The 15182-nt window shown below is 49.1% G+C and overlaps 1 long non-coding RNA gene across 1 annotated transcript; it reads right to left on the bottom strand.

Moving 5' to 3' along the window:
* Positions 1-1048: 1048 nt before the first annotated feature.
* On the bottom strand, positions 1049-3304 carry LOC144100712 (uncharacterized). The gene is made up of 3 exons (XR_013307815.1): positions 3198-3304; positions 1553-1679; positions 1049-1405 (listed from the first exon to the last, which is right to left on the bottom strand). It is a non-coding gene; the product is annotated as an uncharacterized LOC144100712 (long non-coding RNA).
* Between the last annotated feature and the right edge of the window lie 11878 nt (positions 3305-15182).

Here is a 15182-nt window from a genome sequence, read left to right as displayed (position 1 = left end):
ATGGTTCGGCACGCGGCTGGTCACGTGACCAGTCACGTGGTGTGGTGCGACGACGGCGGGAATGCGAGCACGGCGAAAGTGCGAGTTCGTGGGCAATGTAGTTTTCGCTACAATAACATTTGCAACCAAAAAGCTCACGATGTATATGCTTTCTTACAAAGGCATGCAGTGCATCTATGTAAAGCTGTGAACACAGCAGAAGTACAGGATTTGTATATGTGTCTACAAGCATGTAAGTACTTGTACATGGCAGTGAGAAAAATATGTTTTAAAAAATTGCGAGAAAACCTCTCAAAGACACAGCTTTGCAAATTTATCATGTGCTTGCAAGAATTATGCTCGGCATAATAATCTGTCGTATGAAGCTGTGCAAAGTAGCTTCATGCACATCTATAAAATCATCATCCCTTTCTATTATAACAAGGTGTCCGCCCTTTTCAATGTGAATATAGAAATAGCAAGTTTTGATGTTATCCAGGTTGAGATGAAGCTGAGCCTGCACGTGATAGTAGTAGGCATGGGTGGTCTTAAACGCCCCGTCTGGTTGCAGGCAAAAGTTCTTTTCATTCTGCCCTATGGCTAGCAGGCTGCATGAGTCGCAGTCCTTGAGGCTGTGCAAGCATTTCGCTTCTACCAGTGTAGGCTCATGGCAATCCCATCTAAAAATGCCGTCTGGACTGCAGCCCAAGAGTGGATACTTGAGGTTAATCATGAGGCCACATAGTTCGATACGGGCATTTGTATGCATCGTCTGCAAGTGGCACAGTAGCCTTTCCTTGGCCACAGGCTCATTAGTGACACCATAGTTCACAGATGGAACGTCAAGTTGCCTTGTGACAAAAATTTTTTTAGTAGCGTTGCAGAGTGCACATTCTTTCAGCGGCACATATCTTTGAAAATTGAGGCTGGCACCATAGCGCGTTGTTTCTATGTCTGCGAGTAGCAGCCTCAATGATTCTCGCATCACTCTCTGACACTGCAGCCTTCTCCATCACAATGGTTGCCAAATCATCAATGTTTTCATTTTGAAATCCCTGGCAGACCAGATATGTCGCGGTGAAAGCACACAGTGGTGTGCAGTGTTATGGCCAGGGCATCTGGATTTTGAATATGTACAGGCGCTGCTGTTTCAGCCTGTGGTTTGCAAGAAAGCAGAGTCACCACTCTTGCATTTGGAGCAACCTAAACATACAAGTGAATGGAGAGACATTGCTGTTTAATGAGAACAGATGAATTCAATACGTGAGGTCGTGCAGTCAAATCTCACCTATTGCACCTTCTTCATGAAGCTGTTGGCATCGGGCAATTTCCACAGCTGCACTGCCTCGTACTGGCGCTGTGCTGTTGCCTGCGGCCCATAGCGATGTCTGGCATAACTCAGTTGCTTTGACTGCTTTGCTTGAACCTGCAGAAAGTGTTTATGAGCGCAGTTTAAGTGGATATGCCTAATGACACAAATATGATTTGCAGCAATAACACACTCTAATGAAATAATGCGGCATCTGTGGCTGTCTTGAAAGCTGCACTGAAATGCAATTATACGTTTCCTTACCTTTTTCAGGCGAAGCCTCACCCACTGGCAAGGCAAGTCTGTTGGAGCTGGCTGACCAATGTTGACTTGGGTCCAGAAGTCTACAGCGAAGCAGACTGCTGCTGAATGGCTACAAGCCCGACCCAGCCTGAAAAAGAATAGAGAGTAACAACTGTCATCAAAACTATCAATTGTTCAACTGATGAGAATGCATGCCTACATGATAAACTGTGAACATTTTTTAACAAATAATTTCAAACCTGAAATGTAAGGAAGACATTATTACTGCACTGCAATCATTGCAATGTCGGAACTGCGGAGTAGAAACCATTGAAAATTGAAAAATAGACTCTATAAAGCGCTGCAAGGTTCAGTCTAAGCTCTCTATCAAAAATGAGTGCATGCCTAGCTGCTCTGTCATTATAATGATTGTAGTGCTGCTAACAATCGGTATTATTACTTGTGCTTGCTGAGCAAGCTAACAGCTATGTTTTGCACCCCATATTAGTTACCTCCTTTGAAGTGTACACACCTAATTTTGGTGGCATGTTGTCTTGTTTGCAGGAATGCATAAGGCATTACTATTCATAGATCACAACGTGGTATTTCCCTATGACTGCTAAATAATATATAGTCGAATGTTTGTCTCATGCTGTGTCGGTTTAAGGTTTAGCAACTACGTGGTGCCACAGTTCCATATGTGTCTTGTGAGGTATGAAACAGCTGCAATATAATCACTTCTTCATTTGTTGCCATTCCGGCTCTTGAGGCAGGCTGGTTTTAGCATTGTAGTGAAAGGAAACGACGAAGAGCGATTATATGGCAGTTTTGTCGTTCTGTCTCTGAAACAACTGAACGACAATTTCGACTAAAAAGTAATTTAGCGGTCGTAGGCGAATACCCCGTAGCAATGCATATATGCCAGCATCATATTCATGCCCCATAACAATGAAGACCACACGAAACCAAAAATTAGGTCTCTACTCCTTTAAGCTGATTTGTCTGATATGCTAGCCAGTGTTCATTTTCCAATGATACAATGCAAAAAAACATCTACTGTTCAGCAAAGGCACATTGGTTGACATGAAATCTTGGAGTGCTAAAAAGGAGTAAGTAAACAGGTTCGTGTATACAGACATTCTTTGCAGGAGGACAAGCAATGATGAATTGTGGGTGCATGCCTTGCATGTGGCATGCAACAGGTATGTTCTGCTCTTTGCACACACTAATAGTATGCTGCTTTCGGAAAACATTGTGCACATTTTTATTTCTCCACCTAAACAGTTATCGCAGAAAGGCTGAAACCCATGACAGCTAGTACTACTGTTCAGCCTGTGAGATTTGTAAGAGTATTTCTTTTTCAGTGCTTAATTATCTTTTCCCTACAAAGCTCTCCATGCTTATTGCTACTGTAACGCCAGTGCTTACGTTTTTTGGGTGTTTTGTTCTTTCAGATGCTTCTACTCTAATGGATGTCCGAAGGCGAACAGATTAAAAGGACTGTCAACCTTGTCTACCCCACTGCAGTTAACTCGAGTGACACAGTTAGTCAGTGAAAAATGTGAAATGTATTCACATGTGTGACCTGGCATTCTTGAAGAGTCATTACGCAAGGTGAGTGCTGAGCAAGAGCAAACCAAGCGCGTGAAATTTCAATAAAGCTTACCCTGCCATGCACGTGCACAGTGTGTTCTCAATTTGGCCATTGGCTGTCTGTATCCAGCATTCATATAATGGGCCTTGTCTTTGTGAGGGGCTAACTAACCCCTTCAGAATGCAGAGTCCAGGCTGTGGCGAGGCTCTCGTGATGCCATGCACCTTACCTGCACATGCATTAGATTTAACACACTGCAAAGCTACAGAAGAAAACAGTTTTCACAGTGGCATTGTCTATTCTTATATAAACTTGTGGTTAAATGTATGAAAACGCGACAGCCACACAGCTATAACTTACGCATATACTCGTTGCTTTCACTGTCAACTACATAACACACCAGCAGTGTCCTGACACCACCCTTATTGTATAAAGTTTGCTGTTATACACTGTGTAATGCTGAAAACAGTCGTTTTAAGCACATAAAATACATTTTCCACAGGTGCACATACAATTTACAATTTAGTACAAGGGAAACAGTAAACACAAAAAAGAAATGTTCAAAAGTAAGGCATATTCAAGCATGCATACTCAAGAATAGAAGCTGCCATTTGTGTACTTCGTACCTGATTTTACATACTGGTAGGCATCCAAAGCACAAAAAGCTTTGGTGGCATTGCCGTCTTGGCAGCGTTTTTTCAGATAGTAATTACATATGGCAGCATAATCCAGTGCAGGCCAAAGATGCTCTCCATGTCTATATTCAAGGTTTCATATTGTATCCAAATTGTAGGGCGCTGACGTAGCTGGGCTCCTGCAGCATGGAATTTATGCAAGTAATTAATGCCTGATCTAACAAACAGATGGTGAAAAAAAGCGCTTATGGTGACATATCTAAGTCACAGTGATCGATCGGCAAAAGAAAAGTTTTCAGTTTTACCCATGCAAGTTAGGATGGGAGATTTCCTTTTTTTAGTGGCAACACAGTTCCCTAATGTTGCTATTAATCATCGCTGCATTTACATATTCCTCTACACGAATGCATCGTAGTTAATTTCTTTGATAAGCGAATTTTTTCCCCTGTGCAAAATACGTCAAAGCGAGATGTTTTGATTTCAAAAGTAATATGTGCTTATCACCTTATTCCAGGAATCTCTGTTCTTGTTTGCGGCGACAGCAGTTCGACAACTGGCTGATCATTTTATGTGCAGCTGCAAGAAAAAAATGAGCACATCCAAACATCGTCCTCTTATAACTACTAAGCCAGCTACTCTTCCTGACGTGCATGCTAAGGAGGCAGAAGGAAATTTGTGATGATGGCATACATTGTTCCTAAGTTTATTTTTTGCTACTTATGCGATGTTCCCACCTCTCGCCTGAAACTTGTGGTGCCAACTGCTGAGGAGCCGAAAAAAATAATACTCGCCTTGCCGTGTGACATGGAACTGCAATAAATTGTTATGTATGTGACATGGAAACATAACTTTTCATTCGTGATTTCAGTTCTTGCCAGTGCAGTTCTTACCTCTGCCCAGTAGCTGCTGCTGTTGCATTTTGGTGTGCTTCGCTGACAGCAACAGATGGGCCGTTTCCTGTCACACACCTGTAGGCTAAATGCAAGGAAGGTGCCGATAAGTTGATGTCATTCTTACCTCAGTCTGGGTGCCTTTGACGGCGGCTGTTGATGGTGGCGGGCAACGGTGGCAGGTGGACTGCCTGCCACTAGCCTACAAAGCATACAATTATATGGTCAGAAATCGGTGATCGCCACATGCAGTGGTTATCCCAAGGCATCATATCTATTTGCAGCGCTGAGACAACCGAAGAGCTGTATTATTTAGTGCTTTAATTTTTATAAATGGTCACATCACGTACGTAGCTACGCGATTGAAGTAAGTAACGTGCTGACGATGACTTCTGGCAACGTCTTTCTAACGGATCACTCCAAGCAGTAAGTAGTTGATAAAATATTTCTGCTCCGGAACACGCGGGCGAACGATTTCATTTTATTCACGCAACTCCCTACAACACGGCGTGGTATATATATATATATATATATATATATATATATATATATATATATATATATATATATATATATATAGTAGTTGCCAAAACATGAGGTACTTGACTGCTTAAAATAATATACATCGAAGTATACGCTTCATTTAAGGAAACATTTTTAATTTACTAGACGTTTCGATCGGAGGACCGATCTTTTTGATTTCTTGAAAAAGATAGGTCCTCCGATCGAAACGTCGAGTAAAATAAAAATGTTTCCTTAAATTAAGCGTATACTTCTATGTGTGTATATATATATATTCACTCTACAGTCTCTGCTCTCTTTTGTGGCTTGTTACTGCGTGTTCTCACATTAAATGCCACCAGCATTGCATCCGGAATAATAAAAAGGCGAAACGGCTATTTATGACTGCACTATGCGATGCGCTGATACGCGCGCCGCGCGCAGTCGTCTGCTAGCCCGGCCTCCACATTGTCAGGAAAATACAACCATCGTCAAATCAACTGCATAGATTGCAGTGTATCAAAGTGCGACAAAGAACGACACTATAATGACTTATGTGTTAAACATGTCGAAACGCACACGAAATCACCTTCAGCGCATATGCCAACAGATATGAGCTACGTCGGCCGGCATATACCAAACATGAAAAATATCCATACCTCTCTACATTGTCCATTTCTGCGCTGCAGTCATGCAGATACGTATTGCGGGCTTCTCGTTCGATACTTCAGTGCAATCACTGATTAGTATCACCAGCTAATTATTGCACAAACGATGTCAACATACGCGGTGAATAGGGAGAAACATGCAATCAGCTGAGCAATTTGGAACCGTTAGTAGCTGGAAGACGATTTTCCCATGATTCTTTGCGCTGACTGCTTAAACGTACCTCACCCATTGAGCGCTCTAAAATGGCCGCTCCTATTGGTCGCCGGCGCCATTTTGAAAAGTTGCGTCACGGACGAGAAAAACATATGACGTTGCACAGGTAATTATGCCCGCGGTTTTAGACTGTTTTTTTGCGAGCGCGAAGACTCGGTCTGTAGAGGGAAAATGGCGGCGGGGGCGGCGTCTGCTATTTATTGGTGGCGGAGGCGGCAACGTCGGCGCCAGCAACGGCGAAGGACGGTGTACGAGGACGCGTATGACTTGCCGGACGAGCTGTTCCGTCGCTTATTTCGGCTGGATAAAGAGAAAGTGGAGTGGTTGCGCGGCGAACTTGCCGACGAACTGCGAGGCGTACGGACGAGCGCTTTGTCGGTGCGGCGGTAGGCGCTGTGCGCTCTGCGTTTTTTTTTTTGCTTCCGAAGACTTTCAAGTGTGTGTCGGCAACGAGAAGACCATCGGCCTCGCAGAACCGACGGTCAGCAAGTGCGTGTGGCATGTGGCTGAGGCCATATGCAAAGTCAGCGCACAGAAGGGATGGGTGCGTTTCCCGGCGCACTCCGAGGAAAAGGCGGCAGCGAAGGCGACCTTCGGCTGCGTCGTCGGCACGCTGATTGCCATCAAAGCGCCGCGGGGAGACCCAGCAAACAGGGCAGCATTCTGGGGCCGGATCCAACGGCGGTTCCTTTGGAGAAGCGTTCTTTTCCGAGGTGACGTCAAATTGACGTAGGGGAGGGCGGGACCAGCAGGTCAGGGGCTAGATTACGTAGTCAATTAGAAAAATTGTCAAGAACTTGTCACAAAGGTGTCAATAAGCCTCGCTCCTATTGGTCGGTTGTGGCCAGCGGCCATATTTTTTTGCGTCATGGATTGTTGTTCATGACGTCACAGATATGACAGAAGTGATGCCGTTTGTGGGGACCTGCCCTGCAGCCCCCTGTGTTTGCTGTCCCGCAAGGCACCGTGCAGCAGCAGTCTCACCTCGAGGTTGGACGCATTCCCTTATCAGTTACATTAACTGGCAAGAGATGGCACCAGCGTCGCTGCGCGGGAGACTGCTGAAGCCCGCGCACGGGAGAGGGGGCATGGGGCTCTTGGGCTGGGCGCCAGCGGACGTGTCGATCGCGGGTCCGCTCTTCGTCGGCGGGGCGAGGAAACAACGGGGAGACCCGCTCCCGTATATCGTCCCGTCCGGCCTTCGGAGTATATATCCCTTGCCCTAGCGCGGGCGAACATTCTCCCGGAACCTTGCTGGTGAGTCTGACAACCTCGATTCATTGGTGTACCTTGTTGCTAGATGGCGTTATTGTTTCTGTAGCAATAAATGCCTGTTTGTGTCAGCCAATGTGCCGTTCCTTTGTTCCCTGAGAGCAAGGCCCGCCGTGGTTGGCGTGCGCTCTGTAGTGTAAGCGATCACGGGGTGGGGTCCGGGCGGCTTTGAACCGTGTCAACTATTATCTGCCCGAGTCAAACCCCACATCTGGCGCCCAACGTGGGGCCCGCTCTTGGAACATTGGACGACTGTCCGTTCGGTTCGAGGAACGATCTTTGTCCGGACTTGACAAATGCTAGGCCAAGAGGGAATTTTGATCTCTAGGACCTGCGGCATGCTTGAGTGCAAGGTGCATTGCACTGCAGCATGTTTGAACTTTTCGACATGTTCAGCACACTTTTTCCCTGGAGTCTCTTCGCGAGAATCACTTGATCCGCATCGAGGGAGCGCGAGGCCTAGCGCACGCGGAGTTGCCGAGCCAAAAGCGAGTGAGTACGGAAGCCGCGTGCGTGGTCCGAGTTTCTGTATATATTTTCTCTACTGTCTCTTTTTTGACTCTGGGAGTCGCGGCTCCGGGAGCTGGGTGGCCTGGGGCCACGGGTGCCGCTACGAGCTCGCTGGTATTGCAGCTCGGCACCGGGCGCTCCGACACCGTCGGATACGTTGGGCGCCGACCGCTCAGAAGCTGCTTTGTGCAGTGAGCGGTGTAGGACCACCCCACAAAGCTGATGTCTCCTCGCGGCTACGCGCCCTTAACCCGTTTCGGGTCTTTGTTGTGTTCACGGTCGTTGTCGGAGTGCTAGTTAGGCCTAATGCTTTTCAGAGCTGCCTGCACCTCGTCAGAAGAGGCACGACCACCAGGCAGGACCGTGCTGTTGAAAGGGGGCGCAATTTGCTGCCCGCCCGATTTTGTAACCTCGCACGAACTGAGCAGTCTCGGTCAACTCAAGAAAGGGCTTTGTTCACTCGAACATTGCGTTTGCACAGCCGCCGACACGTTTTGCTAGCGAGTTAGGCATTGTGCCACGAGGCCCTTGCGGATGCCGTTTCCTCTCCCGTGACCTACGTTAAAGGCACGCCGAGACAGTTTCGGCAATTTTGCAGATCCTGTGGAGCCACCCAGGCTTGCTGTCCGGTGCACATCGTCTCGCTGCCACCTGCTGCGACGGAGCGGCCTGTATCCTATTCGCCGCATCCATCCGGGGCAGCTGTCGCGAGACAAATCAGCAGTCATCTCCGGCTGCTGCTGCCCTGGCGACTACTGCAGAATCCTGGCCTGCAGTTTTCCCACCGGCCCTCTATTCGCGGGCCTGCGGACACGGTAGTCCGCAGGCCATGCGAGTCGTCCCAGCGGAGACCTTCACGCCGCCTTCGGAACACCGCGCAAGACTGCGTGGACGCTGTCGGCGTGACCTCCGCTGCAAGACGTGCCTCAAGGAGATGAAGACAAGGAGACTCCTCCATAGCATGTACTTTCAGGCGCGTGAGTATTTAAGGTTGGGGGATGTGGGAAATTGCCCTGCAGCCCCCTGTGTTTATTTTCCCGCGAAGCACCGTGCAGCAGCAGTCTCACCTCGAGGATGGACGCATTGTCAGTTACATTAACTGGCAAGAGAGGGCGCCAGCGTCGCTGCGCGGCAGAGGGGGCATGGTGTTCTTGGGCTGGGATCGTCGGTGCGAGCGGACGTGTCGCTCGCGGCTCCGCTCTTCGCCGGCGGAGAGAGGAAGCAACGGGGAGACCCGCTCCTGTATATCGCCCCGTCCGGCCTTCGCAATATATATCCCTTGCCCTAGCGCGGGCGAACAATCGCTCGGAGCCTTGCTGGTGAGTCGGACGACCTCGATTCATTAGTGTACCTTGTTGCTAGCTGGCGTTATTGTTGCTGTAGCAATAAATGCCTGTTTGTGTCAGCCAATGTGTCGTTCCTTGTTCCCTAAGAGCAAGGCCCGCCGTGGTTGGCGTGCGCTCGGTAGCGTACGCGATCACGGGGTGGGTTCCGTGCGGCTTTGAACCGTGTCAGCCGCGAGTAAGCGGGGAGAAACTATTATCTCCCCGAGTCAAACCCCACACGTTGCACACCTAATTATGCAGGCGTTTACTGACAGTTTTCTGTCACAGTTTTGGTTTGGTTTATAGCGGTTTAACGCCCCAAAGCAACTCAGGCTATGAGAAACGCCGTAGTGAATGGCTCCGGAAATTTGGACCACCTGGGGTTCTTTAACGTGCACTGACAACGCACAGTACACGGGCCCTTAGAATTTCGCCTCCATCGAAATTTGACCGCCGCGGCCGGGATCGAACCCGCGTCTTTCGGGCCGGCAGCCGAGCGCCATAACCACTCAGCCACCGCGGCGGCTTATGTCACAGTTTTGAGACTGTCAATTTCACCGTTGAGTTTGTGACAGAAAATGGAGATTTTTGCTGAATGCGATTTTTGCCTGCGACAGCGCGAATTCTGTCAGTCTGCGACTGGGAGGGCCATCGGTCTAGTCGCAGACGGCTGGCAATGAAGTTCCGTGCGGTTGGTATTCAGTCGCAGCGTCGGTGTGTTCGCTCTGCGACTGACCATTGGGGAGCGCCGAGACGGCGTGCGACGTGGGGTTACGTGGGAGTTGTTGCCGCGGTGGAAGCAAAACTGTGCATTCTAATCAAAACATGCGAAATATTGCCTTGCATCTAGAAATACGCTGGTCATAAAATCATCAACACATTCCGTGTGACATTTCTGTCGCGTTTAATAATGGTTGCCTATGCAAACATCAAGAAACCTTGCCTGTCCCTCCGACCAAATTCGTTGTGTCGGTGTCGCATGTGAAAGGAGTGACCACAAATAACACTGCGGCCTCACCGCCTACACCGGATTTTTTTCGGTCAAGTCGCAGCATGTGAAACGGGCCTGAGGCGGATGCACTGGCGCGATCAACGGCGGAGGGCGCACGAAGACGCGTTTGACTTGTCGGACGAGCTGTTTCGACGCCTTTTTCGACTGGAGAAGCAGACTGTGGAGTGGTTGTGCGACGATCTCGCCGATGAACTGGGGGGTTTGCGTGCGAGTGCGCTGTCGGTGCGGCGGCAGGTGATGTATGCATTGCGGTTCTTTGCCACGGGCGGCTTTAAGGCTGCCGTTGGTAACGAGGCGCACGTCGGCATCGCACAACCGACGGTGAGCAAATGCGGATGGCACAGGCAAGTTGTAAAGTTGGCGCGCAGAAGGGGTGGGTTAAGTTCCCAGTAAGCCCTGAGGAGGAGACGGCGGCAAAGGAGGGCCACCTTCGCAACGGCAGTATCCCCGGCATCGTCGGGTATGTGGATGGCACAATCATCGCCATCAAGGCGCCGCGGGGCAATGCTGCCCACAGGGCAGCCTTTTGGAGCCGGAAAGGGTACTACGCCCTAAACACACAGATCGTGAGTAGACTTCTGCCTTTGCTTGCTCACATGTGTTCGGTTATGAGTTCGGCCGTCGAAAGTGGAAGTTCACGAGGGAATTTTTGCTGTGTATTCTCTGTAGATCTGCGACGCCAGCATGCGTATTCTGGCCGTGGACCCCCCAGGCCGGGATGCTGCCATGACGCTTTTGTATGTCGGTATTCAGCGGTCCGACGAGGGATGGAGGCAGGCCTGCTGGCCGAAGGAGCTTCTGCTCGGAAAGCATTAAGAAAGCCCTGTGAAGCATCGTGCCACCTCGGTTTTGCGTATAGTGCTATGCAGTGACCCGCATGCACTCAAGCTAAAAGAATGAGGTGCCCTAGTTGGTCATGCGTCGCAGCACGATATACACGCCTTGTACGAGTTCTCCGTATGTTACTTGTTATCACAGCCTAACACAAAGCATATAAAGTATTGTTCAAATAGACTGTATTATCAGCCCCAATTGAAATCAAGGCAGAATCAGCTGTGCTGTGTGAGAAACTTAACACATTGCGATAAGTTACAACGCTTGTCTTGCAGCAGCGGTTATTTAAGCATCTGAACTGTACATTGTATGCATTTGCATAAATACTGTAGTGTCGGCCTGGACGGCCGCCCAAGAAGCGAGTCGGGACTGAAGAGTTTTATTAATGGCGGGGTGGGTTTTTATAGAAAACAATCACGTGACAATGTAAGGCAATAATGAAGTCAGGAACTGAAAGTTTAACACCAAATGCAAAACCGAAACTCAGAACACACCAAATTCCAGTTACAGAAACCAGCGCAACAGGACGTGTACACAAGACGAGGAAATCACAAAGATGACGCTGGAGTGTGTAGCGTCGTCCCTTTGTTGTGTACACGCCCTGTTCCGTTGGTTTTTACAACCGATACCAAGCGGCAACTGGCCCAACAACGTACGATTCTACAACACCTATCATGAGTTAAAAAACGACCCACTGAGCTACGTGATGTGGATCTTGCGTTGTATAATAGAGCGTGCTGCAAAGATGTTGACATCAACGACAAAGGGCATGTTTGTTGACTATGCAGGGCACAGTGGCTACACGCTGGAGCCTTGGCTATTAACGCCGGTGCCGCGCCATCCAGAAGGGCTGTACAACGCGGTACACGCCTCTATGCGACCAGTGGTTGAGCGCGCCATTGGCGTGCTCAAGAGCCGCTTCCTGTGCCTGCAAAGATACCGGACGCTCTACTACGAACCGGAGCGAGCGGCTTGCATCGTTGCAGCATGTGCCGCGCTGCACAACCTCTGTTTGGATAACCCCATACCAGCAGATGAGGAAGATGCTGCTGATCTGCATGACAACGGGCCGCCTCTGCCAGACGGCTATTTGCGAGGCACGGCAACTCGCCTGACGTACCTGCGGGGTGCAGCCACGGGAAACAGAGCTATCGACCTGTTCCGACGAACACGTCGCCAGAGGCTGGACTACCTCCGCATGGTATGTCGGCGGTTTCGGCGTCAGTCTCACCCACCGCAGTAGACAACACCACCTTCCACTTGTTGCCTTCGTGTGCCTGGAAGCCTCCCGTGCCAAGGAAACAAGTGCTCACACCAGCTGCCGCTTCACGGATAGTGCACTTGCCAGTATACCTCCCAGTTCTTCAGCGGTATGGCACACAGTTACTGCACAGTCTCCTTCCCGAGTCGGATGAAGTGTCAAAACAGCTTGTCCTACAAGTGAAAAGTGTCATCGTGTACCCTCCTTCGTCGTTGCTAGCGCCAACCCACCTGCCTCGTCGCTACAGTCACCTTGCGGGCCCTAGAAGTGTTGCATGTGAGCGGCACGTGTGCGTGTGTCAGCACAAGGCAAACCCACCCGCCTCTCCACTGCCATCACATTGCATCTGAAACAGTTGCTTGCGATCACCACCAGTGAGTGTGTGCATGTGTGAGTCACTGCATAAATTGAAGTGTTTTGAGTGCACAAGCTAATAAATGCTCGTGGTGTTATTTGAAAACGAAAGGGCACGTGAACACTTTTTTTGCTATCATATTGTTGCGTACTCAGCAGGCACTGAGTGAGTCTGGGGTGTTTATTTAAGAGATTTAGCGACGGGGCGCAGAGCTCAAACCGATCAGACCGACCAGCTTCCTTTTTCTCTACGCTTCTGATCTCCTCTCCTTCGTCGTCTACGCAAAGCACGTAACAATATGTATGTTTTGTGCTCTTAAAAGAAGTACGGCACAGCATGGCGCCCATTTGGACATGCAGCGGCGCCCGTACTGCTTGCAATAAAGTGGTCGCTGAATTACCGCACTCATCCTTACCACGTTACACACAACTTGAGCCACAGAGACGGGAAAGAAAGAACAGTTGGTTACTGCCGGAAAGTTTACAGGGTGGTATGTATCATAGCCCTGGAACTTCCTGCATAAGCAGAAAATCCACATGCGGACATCGCAGTGTTTAAACATGGTGCACAACTGCAGCATTGTGCAACTGTTTTATGGGACAGTCGTCTTCATAAATTTAGCAGGAGTAGCAAAACATGTGCAGTGCACGAACCATTTATATATCACAGATGATGCAGCATGTACGTGTGTGACTAATTCAGTTCCATATTTTTTGCATTGCACATCCCGACCATAACAGGCATGTTTACATATAGGGGAAATGCAGACTGCACCAGTGTACTGAGTGATGTCAGAGCACATCAGTCTTAATCCGGATCCCTGCAATACACCATCCCTGATAAGCAACGAGTTCCTGCGAGATGTTAGAGCCTACAAAACAAACAAGAAATTGTTATACCTGTAAATCGCAGGGTAAACATCACAGTTCTAGGGGTACACATCAAATGTTCGCCTAGCACGAATAGAGAAAACATGAGGACAACAGCGTTGCATATACACCTTATACACTTTTGATAAGGCACGGGAAAGAGAGGAAAGCACTCGAATACACAACGAAACTTCTGCACCCGGCAGAATGAAACTAGAACAATAGGATAACAAACTGGCAGAAGCTGCTTGGAAAAAGTGAAAAACAGGATATATGTTTGCAGCGTCTGTGCCTGGCAGAGAGTGGAAAAAATAAACTATAAACAGAACTTTTGTACTTTGCAGCAGTAGAAAGAAAAAAACCGCCGAAAAAACACGTTTAGCATGACTGCCCCGGCGGCTGAGCATTGTCGCGGAGCAGCAGTGTTAGCAGCCCGACACAGTCCGCTAGCATCTGGTGTCGGGCCGAGTCCTGTCCCCGTGACTCCGCGACAACAGCCGCCATCTGCTGCGCTGCTGCTGCTGCGGTCTGCAGCACGGCTGCCGCCTGTTGCAGAGCAGCTGCTGCATCAGTCATAGCGACGGTTTGGGCTGCCACTGGTGCAACTGCTGCTGCCTGGCTCTGAAAAGAAAGAGACCTTCAACTGCAAACTTCTACCGCAAATACTTGGAAAGGGCTGCTGGTTTCACTTCCATGATAGAAAAAACACATTTTGATATGCAGGACCAATTTCTACAAGACATGGTCGTGTACACGTCAATCTGACATGTTCAACACCAAATGTTCATACATTCTGCTATAGTTATGCGCATATTTAGGTATGTTTTGACTGCATATACCTGACTGTTGCTGTCAATGAGGCGATTCAGGGTGCCGAGCAGCTGCTGGTGGAACTCAGCGTCCTGCCGGTTGCGGGCCTCCAACAGGTCAGCGGTGCGCCGCGTTTCGGCCAGCAGCTGCTCCTCAGCTGCGTCTTCAGCGCACCTGCGCCTCTTTGGCGGGCGCCCGCCTTGTCGACTTGTGCTTGGCTGTGGCTGCTGGGAGGGCTGTCAGAGGGGAACCTGCCATCATGATTTAAGGCAGTGCGCTGTGCAGTAAGCAAACTGATGTGTACAATCTTTGACAGCAGTATGGACGCGAATACGGGTAAAGAGCCCGATGCAAAAGCTGAAGCTGTTAGTGCTGTATCAAAGGCAACATTGTAGAAACATATACGATGCGTGCATGCAGCAACCAAGAGGTGGCATCACAATCGCCACTGCACGAGGACAAAACTTGCATGAGCTGCAAATGAGTGATGTGCACAACAGTTTTGTGGCCACTGCCAATTTATTGTGGTTGCACATCTTGCCCTGCAAATCATGCAATTTTCAAGCAGCTTCCGACGTGGGTACTGTGGAGGGTACATGTTAGGAGGTCGACCCACCGACTACTCTGCTCAGTTCCTCACCGGGGAGCTCTCGCAGCAGCACACTGTCGACGCTGCTCCTGTCCTCTGTATGAAAGTGTTCCAACACAACTTCTCAGTGAACAGTTTCTGCAAAGCGTGCTGCGCATCACAGTGAAATGCACGGCTACTTTATCCGTGGTCAAACGAGGACAATCACATCCCTAAAAACAGATCAAAACCAGTGAAAACAAATCTTGCGCTTGCGACCTGCATTTTCTGTGTTTCGACTACAGCAAACAGACACATGACCTCAACATTATG

The sequence above is a fragment of the Amblyomma americanum genome, chromosome 8 (genome assembly GCF_052857255.1).
Source record: "Amblyomma americanum isolate KBUSLIRL-KWMA chromosome 8, ASM5285725v1, whole genome shotgun sequence".
In the NCBI taxonomy this organism is placed as follows: Eukaryota; Metazoa; Arthropoda; class Arachnida; order Ixodida; family Ixodidae; genus Amblyomma; species Amblyomma americanum.
The sequence above is the reverse complement of the archived record's forward strand: the minus strand, read 5'-3'. Positions and strand labels throughout refer to the sequence as shown.